The sequence below is a fragment of the Pteropus vampyrus genome, unplaced genomic scaffold (assembly GCF_000151845.1).
Source record: "Pteropus vampyrus isolate Shadow unplaced genomic scaffold, Pvam_2.0 Scaffold14, whole genome shotgun sequence".
NCBI lineage: Eukaryota > Metazoa > Chordata > Mammalia > Chiroptera > Pteropodidae > Pteropus > Pteropus vampyrus.
Genome location: NW_011888795.1, coordinates 15099789 through 15113517, shown reverse-complemented (window position 1 = coordinate 15113517; position 13729 = coordinate 15099789). Strand labels below are relative to the sequence as shown.

At 37.5% G+C, this 13729-nt stretch overlaps 1 protein-coding gene across 3 annotated transcripts in view; it reads right to left on the bottom strand.

Annotated features, from left to right (window-relative positions):
* Positions 1-13059, bottom strand: part of TBL1XR1 (transducin beta like 1 X-linked receptor 1) — a 146543-nt gene extending 133484 nt beyond the window's left edge. For 2 of the 3 annotated variants that reach the window (XM_011383211.2, XM_011383207.2), the window contains exon 1: positions 12278-12378. The gene's annotated coding sequence lies outside the window, so the exon portion shown is untranslated. Of the gene's footprint in view, positions 1-12277; positions 12379-13040 lie in introns of those variants that run through there. The other variant, XM_023526397.1, reaches the window with a different exon arrangement.
* Positions 13060-13729: the final 670 nt, after the last annotated feature.

Sequence of the window (13729 nt, the reverse complement as noted above, 5' to 3'; positions counted from 1 at the left end):
TAAAAGAGAGTTTTAATTTAATTTGTATCGTGAATTAAAGGTACAACCATCACAACTGTAAAAGGACAATTTGGAGTGGGGGAAGAGAAACTGTCTGCTCAGCAGCTTCTTTATTTACTCAACTGTCATACCCACTGCTCTCGCCCCACTCCCACCAGGTACTTGGGGGCAGTCGTAGTTTATATGTGGCCTCTGGCCATGGTCAGCACTTTCCCAAACCAAATTGATCAGTGCTTCAAGAATTTTCCAAGCAAAATAAATAAAGAGGTAGTTCTCACTCTACAGCAGGGAAAACAGAATAAAAACTCTGGCACTGGAAAATTATATTTTTCTCCATGTGAAGAAAGCCAATCTACACTGAGAACAAAACTAGTCTAAAGGCGGGGGGGGGGGGGGGGGGGGAGCTGTTAACAGAGACTTCTGGTAGCATTCAAATGGGTCTGGTTCTAGTCCTAAAGCATGGCTGACTCAGTGCCCTTCCTATAGTTGAGTTCTCCAATACATTTCTGGATTCCATACACCGATGAATTCTCCTTTTTTGTCTTAAGTTAATTTGCAGTTTCTATCACGTAACTACAAAAGCTCTGACTCATATACCAACTTCGAGAAGTTGAATGTGATTAATCAAGACAATATCCCAGGTAAATGTAAGTAAAGGCAAATTACAAACTCTCCAGAATCTGTATAAAACATAATGGGGATATTTGGCTCTCATGACCTGAATGAAATATGTATCTTTAACTTAAGAAAAATGAAGTGTTAACCTCTTAAAATCTAGCATTTAAGATTAGCACAAGCATGTTTTCAAATTTCATCAATCACTCATTTTTTTCCCCAGACTAATTCAAGCTACATCTGTAAATATGTTCCTCCAAGAAAAGCATAGTACACTCACAAACGCCCCTAGGCTTTGGAATGCACATATCAATGTAGGAAAGCCTCTTCCAACACTCCCCTAACTGCTGACCTTCCAATGAATTACTTCCAGTGTTCTATTGTAGGATGAACCAGCTTAAGGCTATCAGATGGTCATGAAAATATTCCAGAGAGAACAATTTACTCAAATATTTACTGAATACCTACCTCCCGTTTTAGGTCCTGGAGTGATATGGCAGACCCTATACCTGTTCTCATGGAGTTTAAACTATAGAGGTGAGCAAAAAAAAAAAGTATAGATTAATGATCAAAGCTATTTCAGAAAGAAATACTATGAGGAAAATAAGAGTGTCTTCTGCCTGAAAATGGCTAAGGAATGAGCAGCTACACTTCAGAGTGATCGCTCTATGTAACCTGAGGTAGTGGCACTAAAACTAAAATCTGAATGACATAATCAGCCATATGACAATCTCAGGGCAAAGCTTGAGGCACAGCGCAAAGCAGTTAAGGCATCAAGAAGGAACAGCCTTGTTCAGTGGGCATGGAACTAGTATGGTGGGCACAGTGAACAAGGGAGAGGGTCCTGTACAATACATTAAGATTTGTGAGGTGGCCAAGGGGCGAAGCACGTAGTGGGGGACCCTCACAGGCTAAAGGAAGACATTTGAATTTTGTACTGAGTATGACGGAAAACCCATAGAGGAAGGGGAAAGGGAAGAAAACTGACATTTATTGAGCATCTCATCGCCACACAAAATAATACGTATAAATGTTTTTGCTATGCACTCTGTAAACCATATATGTATCCATGTAAATTATATCATATGCATTTATCATAGTATTTATCAAAAGGTCAGTATGCTGGTATGCACAGTCTCAAAAAAAAAAAAAAAAAAAAACCACTGTTCCTGTTACTACTAGTTCTTACTTGTAGGAAGTCACTTATATATTGATTTGTCAGACCAAAGTAACCAACCAATGTTACCTACTAGCAAAACACATGAGTCACTGACAAGAAAATGCAAGAAAGGCAAATGAGACTAGATGAAACAAGGCAGCCAGCTATTCAAGAGCATATGACCCTCAAAAAAGGAACAAACCAAGTAGAGAGGCAACGAATTAGAAAACACACCCACATACAAGCAGAAAGCCTAGGAATACAAAAGTTATCTAAACAAAAATGCTCTCCAGCAGACAAGTAAACAAAAGATAAAAAACACAAAAGCTTCTAAAATAATATGTTCATGCTCCCATTTAATAGTACCTTTTGCCTGTTTTAACAACATTCAGAGAAAAGTGAAAATGTTAATATTTTAAATGTTAGGCTTACTAATCTTTTACGTATGCTGATGAATTTTAAAATTTTTATTTATAAGTATAAATGTTTCTTAAAATAGCACTGAAATACTATGACAATGATTTTAGTTCAAAATTCTAAAACTGAAAATCTTATCCTCCATATAGCAAATTCTGGTTTCCAGAAAGCAGCTTAACTATGTCCCTTCTGACGACTACCACCATGACAAAAGAATCATCTTTTTACCTCACTAAATATGAAAAAAAAAGTCACCTTCCACTTGGAAGGCACCAAATGATAATAGAATCACACCTACCAAGACTTCTTATACCCAATCTCCAAAGACCCAAATGTCAAATTGTCTTGGATATTTTCAATAGTGGCCAGAAGTAGAGGGTGTTGCCCCCGATTGCCCTGACAGCTTGTTGTTACCATGACCTATCTCTATTTCTTCCATCTCTAACCCTCCTCTAACTTCCAACTGTCTCATGGCCACTTATCATAAATAAAAATTTAATGCCACTCACTGCCAGCCTACACTCAACAGTAGAAACAAAAGAAGAAAGTACAGCATGTTCCTATTCTAGAATGTGAGTAGTAGATCAGGAGAAGAGGTCAGAATTAAGAGTCAATCTGGGCCACAGAATCACTTGTACAGTAAGGGCTAATTTAAAGAGACACAGGGCATGGAGTGTGCACATCCTCCAAGCCCTGAGGGAAGGCCACGCTCAAAGGGGAGGACCATCGGTGGGTGAACCGACCAAGCACAAGTGCTAAGATCAAGAACCAGGAGTAAAAGTCAGGCAAGAATGACATTATCAGTATCAGGTGAAGACCAGAGTTCTTAATAGGAGGAAAACAGGAACATGGGAAAATAACCTAGAAAGAGTACAGGAGTATCAAGAACATGTGGACAAGTCCACACAACCACCCAATCAGTTAATGTCAGGTCAATGTCTTTGTGTCTCTTAATCCAGGTTTTGAGAATATTCATTGTCTCTGCAGACACCAAAAACTGTAAAAGCAGGATGCTAGGTAATCAAGCCGACCCTCACAATTCTTACAGTATGAACATGAGTCCACAGGTCAATAACTGTGAAAATGGATGGACCCCTTTTCTAATTTTGTATACTTGAATCACCCTCAGAGAAGCAAGGGTCTATTGTATTAGAAAAGCTATACCTCAACCGGAGAGCCTCATGGATTCGACTTAACATGAATGGAAAGTCAGCAGTGTGCCTGGCACTGTACCTGATGATGGATCAATGATGGATCCGAGGATAAAGATGGGTGAAACACAGCTGTCCTCAAGGAAGGCTCTGCCCAGTAAGAGAGATGACAAGGAGAGGTGTGTGCTAGAAACAGACAACTAGTAGGCCAGGAAATCAATTTAAGATTGTCATAGAAACGAGATTAATCTTCAATCAACATGCAGCCAACATATTATGGCATGTTAATTTTTAAAAATAAGATAAAAGCAATCTATCCAAAATTCTTTTCCAATAGGACATAAGAAACTTAATGTAATGGTTATTCCTTTTAAAGGAATCACTGCTCTTTGTGAAAAGAATTCAGGGTTCTTAATCCAAATCTATTTGCAGATTATCCCTCCAAAAAAAGAGGACTTATATTCACACTCATTAGCAATCAAACTCTTTTTGTATTTTACTTTTAATTTTTACTTTTTGTATTTTATTTACCTTGCAACATGAGGGTGTCATTTCAGAATCCCAGTAAGGCCTCAGGATACTACCTAAATACATTAGCATCAATAAATGGGATTTACCTATGCTCTATTATTCAGAATAATAATTTGTTTCTAATTCTGAGTAGTGATTCTAAATCCACAAAGATTAGATAATTAAAATTCTATACCCTTTGAACCAGTATTTTCTGAATCCAGTAAATAACACAATTATTATTACTTGTAAAATAAAATAAAATCATTTTAGAAATTTATAACAGCATAAAATGTGAAAATGAATAGACTCATTTTTAAACGAAAAATCAGCGTATAGAAAATATGAAGGAAAAAAAAGTGCACCACGTATTAGAGCAAGTATTTCCTGAAAACTTATTTCAGTATTTTGTGCATAGGTACACATACTGTGTTATGTCATATGTATTTCTTAGTGAGAGTCCAAGACAAAGTTTACATAATGTGTAACATGCATATTCAAAATGACTGATCTGTCCTAGCAGTACCCACTAAGAGCCAGAGCAGTGTTTGATCTGCCAGAGGCTGGAGAAAAGGAATGGAGATTCCACTCAAGAAAGCAAAATGATTTTTTTTTTTTAAGAAAAGTTAACTTTTTTGAAACGTCAAAATGTGACCAAAATATAAAACATTACTGTAAAACAACATATGTATCAGAGACATAAAGCACCACAGTCTATGTCCTCACTTTTAAGAATGGGCAACAAAAGTCAGTCACTAAATGCAGTCTTAGCCCTCCAAATGGGGAATTCTAACCATTCTCATTCTCTGCAGTTGCTACAGGAAGCCATGATAGGTTTACAGGAGGCGTGTCATTTTTCCATTTTTCTGTCTCTCTACAGCTGTTCCTCCTGCAGCTAACAAAGGCACCAAGTAGAAGCTACCATTTATTGAGTACTTCCTATGTGCCAGGCCCTATGATAACTGCTTTAGAAGTAGTCACATTCCAAAGCCCACAACTGCTCTGTGAAGAAAATATTCATTATCCTTTATTCCCATTTTTTAGAGTGGAAACCAACTGGAACGTTTACATAATTTTCTAAAGCCATACAACTAATATGTAGGGGTGACAGTATTCAAACCAGGTATGCCTGGCTTAAGAGGCTGAGCTCTTTGCCACATTAACACCCTACAGTAAGGGTTTACTGCCAAAAATCAGACACAGACCCTCCCTAGCCTTCTTATTGCAAAAAAGAGGGGCACTACTCTCAGGAAAGGCCAGTGTCAGGTCACAGTGCATCAGAATTAAACGCACAAAACAGGTGCTACCTTTCTGAGGCTGTTCCAGCTTAAGCTGAAATTGATGAGCACAAGTAGAAGGCAAGACCCTTTGCGTAAAGTAAAGGGCCAGTGAACAATTACAAGTGACACCAACTGCAACCAAAAATGAAATCAGACTCTAATGTTATCTGTCTCCTTAGAGTCAATAATATATATATATCTAAGTTCACAAATCATGTTAGGATCCGTGCACTATCATAATCCATAGTTCCACAGATCTCATTATATCAAAGACTATGATAATTATTAAAAAAAACTAATAAACCATTTTCACCTGATTTCCAAACCCTTGGCAAAACACCACCTTTGAAATCAAACACCGCTATTTCTATAAGACCAAAAATCTTTTAAAGTTTGCAGTAAATTAATTTCTAATTCTCAACCTTCGATGGGACTCAAAAATCACCTGTTCACCATCACTAAATACTTCCACTGGTCTGATGACCCAACCAAGAAACAGAACCAACCCTTTTAAATCATACTCACTGGCTCTAATTCTGCCAACAAACCTGAGATATAAAAATAAGTGTATGCAGAAATATATACACTCCCAGCTCTTTAAGAACTGATTGAAATGCATGGGAGAAATTAACACAGATTTCCCTTCTTTTGACTGTCCAAATTTAAAGAAATAGAAAGATTAAGAAGTCCTAACTGGAGGTCTTGATTTTTCACAATCATTTTTTTTCAAATGGTAAAACTAATAACAGTAAGATTAACAGTTCAAAAGGTTATGCACCAAAATAAGTTTCTCCCACATCTGACCACATCTCTCCACCCCAACTCCGCCCCTGAAACCAGTTAGTATCTCTTGTATATTTCTCAACTCACCTTAAACATATAAAACAAGCGCACATACACACACATATACACACCATCGTGTATCCTCTTTTCCACTCTTGTCTCCCTTTTTAAACAAAATGGCAGCAGACTACAAGAACTTTTCTCCTTGTTTTTTCATTTTAACATATCTTTAAGAGCCTATAAATACTTACAAGAAAATTATAAACATCAAATCTAAACAAATCTGTAAAAGACCAGGTCACATAAAATATCTCCCATCAGGTGTTAAAACTGGTCACCTCTGTTGGCAAGACATTAGGAAGTCCAAGGTCAAAAAATAATTTCCCGTGAGAGCCTGTTATTTTTTGCACAAGAACAGGAAAACAATTTCCTTTATACAACAGACTGCACGCCTAACCCACCTGTGATCTCACAAATGTAGACCACTTACTAAGACAAAGATGATTTAAAGAAAACCCATCACTTTAGTGGAGGAAAATTTTTTAGAATATAGCATATTACACTTTTACATAAGGTGCCAAAGAACAATGCCACAGCTACTAACACCATCTAAAAATTCAGACACATATAACAAATTATATCCCATACAAGGATAGTTATGTAGAAAAAATTATATTAAGGAAATTCATTCATTTTTCCTATTACCTTAATTCAGAAATTCAAAGTAGATGACTCGATTGTCTTATACTGTGAGTTAATGGACATCTGATAGCCGCAAAACAGAAATGGAACAAAATTAGTATACTCTACACAATTAGTCTGTTCAAATTAAGGAGAAAACATAAAACATTTCTCCCTAACCCATAAGCTGTATTGTTAGCAGCTGAAGGTAACCACCAAAATAGGCTATTACTATAACTCCTCTGGCAAGGTGTTTGCTTATGCTAATATCAAGGACTTTCTTTTTATTCTATGTGAAACTGTAGATTTTTAGTCTTTATATACTCTATATTAACCAAGTTTTCATGCAAATCTCCCTCAAAAGAAAAATCGCATAAAATTCAATGACGGAATCTAAAAATTTTATTATAGGAACTGACTATTGGTTGAGTGAATGAGCGAACTTGAGGCAATATTTCACGTGACCCTCTTAATATACATTCCTAGAAGCTAAATGACTTACCTATGTCAACTATGGCTTTGCAAAAACTGATAAAAATTCATTTGGTTAACAGTGAACCCATGTTAAAATGCTACCCACCATTCAAACGGATACACAGAAAGAACAAAAACAGTCACTGATTACTTCATTATAATGTCCTATCATTCAGTGTGCTGAAAAGGACACAATGCAAAAAAAAAAAAAAAAAAGAGGGCGGAGGGACAGAAAAGAAAGCTCTGATACCATCCCTTTGTTCTCAAAATAAAGATATCGAGAAGTAGGTTGAAATCTAGTTCCTGAAAAGTAAAAATTCTTCAGTTTTTGTTGAAAGGTAATTAAACATTTCAAACACCTCCTTTATGGGGGAAAAAAAAAGTTTAAGAGTCCAGAGTACAATTTCATAAAAAGAATTATTCTATTAAGATACTAGAATGACCATCTCTGACCCATGCTCCCCATGTTCTATTCTTTTTAATTCTACCTCCTGAAACTTTCATAGCTAAAGAGGAAAACAGGTGGCAAACTCCCAATTTAAACATTATCTATTCTTCCTCATTCATTTTTCAAACTAGTCATTTCATACAAATATTTTCCTTAATCTATCCATGTTTACTGAAACTTAATTGTTGCTCTTTTGGCATAACCCTTATGACAGTATTAATTCTAAATTAAGAATGTACGTTTTCAGAAAGCAAGGCAACTCATTTTGTTTGATACAAATAAAATCATGCTGAAAAACACATTTTAAAACTCTAAATATTAAAAATGTCAAAAGGATAGAATACCAAGTTAGTTGTGCTTAGAATAAATTACACAGGTTGTTTGAAATTAATACGGCACGCCTTACCATAAAAGCCTATTGAAGAGAGATGGCCATGGTGATATTCTTTTGGTAGATTAAACCCACTCACACTGTATATTAGACACGCCCAATACTGAAAAATAATACATTCACTGCCATGGCGCAAATGGGACTCCAATGTGGTCAGAATGCTGTCACACATACTCGGAGCAAAAAACTTCATCTTATTTAGGCACACTACCGGGAAAATAATGAGCAAAAAGGCCTGAGAGATTAAAAAAATAAAGTCCGAAATCTTAAGCTTCATTATAACTGGCCGAATATAACCGGGCAAAGCCAACTTAGCCTGTGTGACTTGATTCCTAACTAGACTAGGTTTTTCACCAATACTCTAACTACTACTATTCCAGGATTAAGAGGACAAAGTTGTTCATCTTCATTTCACTCTAAGTTTTGACTAGGTTTAAAAAAAAAAAAAAAAATTCGAATTAACAGTTAAATGAGACTATAGTAAACCTAAACTTTGAAGGTCTAATTCAAAAAGAAGCTTCTGCCACATCAACAACAGGACTGTCATTGTTATTTTAACATTGGCCCTTGTAGAAACAATCCATTTTAACATGAAGATGGCGTGAGGGAAAGTCAAGAATTCTGCTAAATACTATAAGGAAAAAGGTCCTTTCCTTCAAGAAATGACATGTAGTTGGGGGAAATGTGACACATCCTCACAAAACAATGAATAATTATGGAGTTTGTGATATTCATTAAATGCAATGGAATCTCAGAGAAGAAATATCCTGAGTCAGGATGGCCAGAAAAAGCTTCATAGAAGTGGGGCTGAAACTAGGCTATAAAAAGGACAAAGGGTAGGAACAGCACAGGCAAGAGCAGAAGAGTAATGAGTATGGAAAACTGCAGTATTTGATAGGCAGGCAAGAATCCCAGCTGGGGAAGAGTAGGAAATTAAGCTGAATAGGTAGAATGGAGCCTTAAAAGCCACAGTGAAGCATATGAACTCGATCCAGTTGGCAAAGGGAAGCCATTATGGGTTCTCCAGGAGGGGAACTGACATGATGAAATCAGTATTTTAAATAAATTTTAGTGTCAGTAGTTACAGAAGACAAGATGAAGAAGAAAGGCTGCTCAAGGCGACCTACTAGAAAATTAATGCAATAACCCAGACCTAAAACCATTCAATCATTCATTCACTGAGAAGATAGTAGACTGCTAGTTAAGAATACTGGTTAGAAGACAGACACACTGAGCCTAAATCCCTCTGTGCATCCCTTACTATCTGAACCTTAAGTTTCCTCACTGTTAAAATCAGGATATCACCCAGTTAGACTGTCACAAGTATCTGACAAAGCACCTGTATAGTCCTGACACACAGAACTCTATTAGTAGTTAACATTACTGCTGAATTAAGAATGGTAGTAAAAAATGGGAAGTGAAAAAAAGACAAGGCTCAGAGATATTTCAGAGGAACAGCACTTCCAAGTAGATCTGCCTTGACAGCAGCTGAAATATGGAACAAGAACACAGATGAAAGGTCAAGGTTGGGGAAAATAATAATCTACTTGAAGTAACCACTCCAATCTAAAAAGTAGATCCTAGGTACTGCCAGATCCAGCCTTGACAAACAAAATTCCCTTTTTTATCTAAAAAGAGTTGGAAAATATTTCAAAAGGTACCAGTGGATTTAAATGTCCAAGCCCAAGTGACAGAACAGCAGCAAAGGCATGTAAAAGACCCACTACTATACCTACACCAACCATGTAACTTGGTATTATTGTTCCCACTTAGTGTTAAAATCTAATTCCTCAAGGTAAGCCTTAAATCACAACTTCAAGACTAAATAAATTACACCAAATTTGTCTGAAGTATTTTGTCCAGGAATTTAGGAAATAAAGCTGCCAAATGCTTTCTATGACGTTATGCCCCCACTTAAAGTAAGTAACAAGCAAATAAAATGTAATACAAAGAAGCAAACTTCAAATTCAAACCCATCATCATAATTCTAAATGCCTTACACTTCCATGATGCTTGTCCTATGTCAGGTACTGTTCTCAGCACCTGACACATACAATTCTCTCAATCCTCTCAACTCATAAAGCCAACTGACACGGTGCAGGAAACTGAGACACAGCAAGAGTTATTTCAAGGTCAAACATAGTAAGGGATGGAGCCTGAGTGTGAACCCAGGCAATTCACCTCAAGGACCTCGATGGAATCACTATGCTACACAAGACATATGACTTTTCTTATACAAGTTTTCAGGAATATGTAATCTGAGGATAGCTGGGCATACTCTCATTTCCTTTTCCTTATTAATTGCCAGCATGGAAACACATTTTCTTATTTCTGTGGGCAGTACTTGGAGAGGCTACTTCACCACTGTCAATTTTAAGGTAGAAAAATACAGACAGCTGTTGACAAGATTCCATCTTTTCAAAGAGTTCTGAGAGAGTTAAGCACAATGATGTTTGAATCACTCGAATTTCATTTATCCATGCAATCATTTGACCCAATTAATAGACATGCACAACTACTGAATTATAAGCTTGATTAAAAACACTAGTTTTGGCAAGGGTAACTAAAGGCAAGACTGACAAAACAGTTGGAAAAATTTGTCGCAACAGTCATCTACAAAGAACATGGACTAGGGCTCAGACGAACCTAGGTTTGAATTCTAGTGCATCATGTGATCATTTTGTGGCCTTGGGCAAGTGAATTAACTTCTCTGCACCTCTTGTTTCATCATTCACAAAAAAAAAAAAAAAAAAACCCATACACTACACACCTCATAAGATTACTCTGAGGTATAAATGACACAGAAAGCAACTCACACTTTTCCTAGAGCATAGCCCAAACAGAGTCCCTTTCTTTTGGTTCTGGTAACAGGGCAATTCAATGTACTCTTATGGAGTCCAATCCCAAGCAAACCTCTCCAGCATCAGCTCTCTTACAGTTTTGTTTTCTAACTCAAGTTTCTGCTGGTGATAGAGCAGGAGATACCACCATGGTGGTCCCCAATCTGGACGATACTCATCAATTCTTTACTACACAGGCCTGGAGAACTAGCTTTTATGTATTATGGAAATGCATAAATGTCTCCATGTTAGCTCCTTTTTTTTTGCATTTCAGTGACTTAAGTTGTAAATGTTATTTGTGAAAGGAGTCAAATTCACATGTAGAAAAATACAAAGTCGCAGTCTTAATATTTCTGCCATCTCTCTTCCCTAACTACCATTCACATTTCTCTCAATTCTTTTTATATAAATAACACAGAAAACTCACAAACACATATTATTTCTACTGACTTCATCAAAATGTGCCAAGTCAGAAATTCCTTGTAGTAATACTGCTGTATTGAACTGTGGGAAAGTTCCTTTGTCAACTATTCACTTGACGAGATATATTTATTCAACAGGTGGTCGTTCAAAAGGTCCATTAGTCCCATCTCTTTTTAACAGTAACCCCTATGTTTATATTAAGCCTCTGCCCTTTCTGCATATTAGCTTGAAAGGCTCCCAGTATACAGGAGGCAGTTACTTCTTCTCTTGGTAGGCATGCATCATGGTAATCATAACGAACCATAATTAGATGTTGAAAACACAAGTAACAAAAAGGTTCCTGGACACATGTGAAGTTATTAAAATGTTTAATATTACTCTTAAGCAACCAATGCAAAAATACAACCTCCACAAGGGGCCACTCCATGTACCACGTGTTTCCACCATATTAATAACCAAAACTAGCATGTGTTGGAAGAAAACACATCACTCCATTAACTAATGGTGAGCTCTGAAACAAGTTTTAAGCCATTAACAAGTCCCTAAACTAAGTTCCTTAACAGCAGGGAAAACTTTTTCCATGTAAATATAGTTTACAGCCCCCATAGTTTAATATTTTGCCCTATAAGTCTAACTACTCAAATGGCAAAAAAAAAAAAAAAAAAAAATAGATGCTTATGGATTTAATGGTTGTGATTACATACATCAAACCATATGATAAAAGAATTGGGGAAAAAATCATATTCCAAACAAGCAGGAAAACCTTAATTTAAGAGCAAAAAATATAAACAATGGATCACATGCCTAACCACTCTCTGGCATATTTACCATCTGCCACCCGTTCTCCACAGGTAAATGCTATTTCTAGAACTCTCAATGATGATTTCCAAAGCCTGCTTGCCATGAACTCCCATGATACAACCCAACACACACACCGTTTTCATGGAGACAAAGCTGCTCTATTTCCCTAGACTATAAACTTATTAAAATGGTGAGAACATACAGTCCCAGGAAGTCAGGATTACTAAAATACACCAATGTAGCATGGGTCTGATTTAATAAAAATGAAAATGAACCACACTGGGAAAGCCAAAAAGTCACTCACTGTATCTTCAACGTGTAACCAGGATATTCACTATAATTTGTTTTAAGTAAGTAGATGAAAACACCACCAGGGCTTTATATTTTCCAATCTGATAAAGGAGTCTTTAGAAAAAAAAAAAAAAAGATGATTACTTAATTACGGGAGGGGAGGGGGGGAACCATTTATACTAAAAATAACCCACCAATTCACCACCATATTTTATTAACAAGCTTGTTTAGATCAACACAAGGTGCTTGTTTGGAAAACAAGAAAGCCAGTAGTAAACTTCTCTACATCAACTGTAAATCACATAGGTACTAAAACTCTTCACCTTGGAGCCTACCCTGCACGGTCCAAGGTTTTAAGTAAACTCCAGACACTGAGGAAATCTAGTTTTTAACTAGGTTCCAACCCTTGTCATTTATGATCACCCAATTATTTTAGAGAATGTTATTAGATAACCGAACAGGAGCATTTTTAAAAAGCCCTTACAACTCAAATTTTACATTAAACACACCATTTTCACAACCTAAATTTAACCTCGGTTGCCACTGCAAAGTGATGCCTGTTTCAGCAAATTAGGAACTTCCAAAAATACTGAACATGTTAACACATGCATGGCTTCCCCTCGAGCTGCCATTTAAGATTAATATTTCACTTAAATAAAAGTATGCTTCTGCTCAAAAATGACATCGGTTGCAAAAAGGAAGTTACCCAGAAACCACCCTCACAACGTGGCCTTTACACTGTCAGAAAATGTGACTCTGTGCCACCCAAAACTTACCAGGAAGCTGGCAATAACTTTGCCAATTCTACACTTCTGAACCCAACTTCAAAGAGACTCTATCAAATACCTCCTTAGAATGATAAAAAGCGCTAAGTTACAAATAAACATGTCCTGAAGTGCGGCCCTGCGCCCCTCCCCCGCCGGCGCCCCCGCCCGGTTCCCGCGGCCCCAACAGCCGCCCGCAGCCCCCAGCACGCCGGCCAGGGTCGCCGCGCCTGGGTCGGCGACGCGCCCAAGGAGGGGAGCAGGTTTCCATTGCCGCCAGAGGTTTAACAAAATAACATGCACCGAAAAGATCTCTCTCCTCTGCTAAAAATAGGCTATAAAGGAGTCGGCCTCATGATGGCTCCTTGATTCAATTTGCTGCAAATTCTTTCCTGAAAGCTTCCCCCCACATCCACACACAAAAAGGGGGTGTAAATGCACGAAGGGTGGAAGAGGGGGCGAAGGCCGAGGTGCACATTTTCGGGGACAACAACATAATAAGGGTAAGGATCCCCCAAGACCAGGAAAGGGTAGGGGCTGGGCAGGCACGTGAGCATTTCAAAGAAGCCTGAGAAGAAAAAGGGGGATGGGGCACCCTAAATGCCTACCCTTCTTTCCCCTCCCCCACCCAAACCCCAGCTCCCCAAAGGGCCAAGTTGAAAAATGCATGTTCCACTTGCGCCCATCCCCCCGCGGCCCAG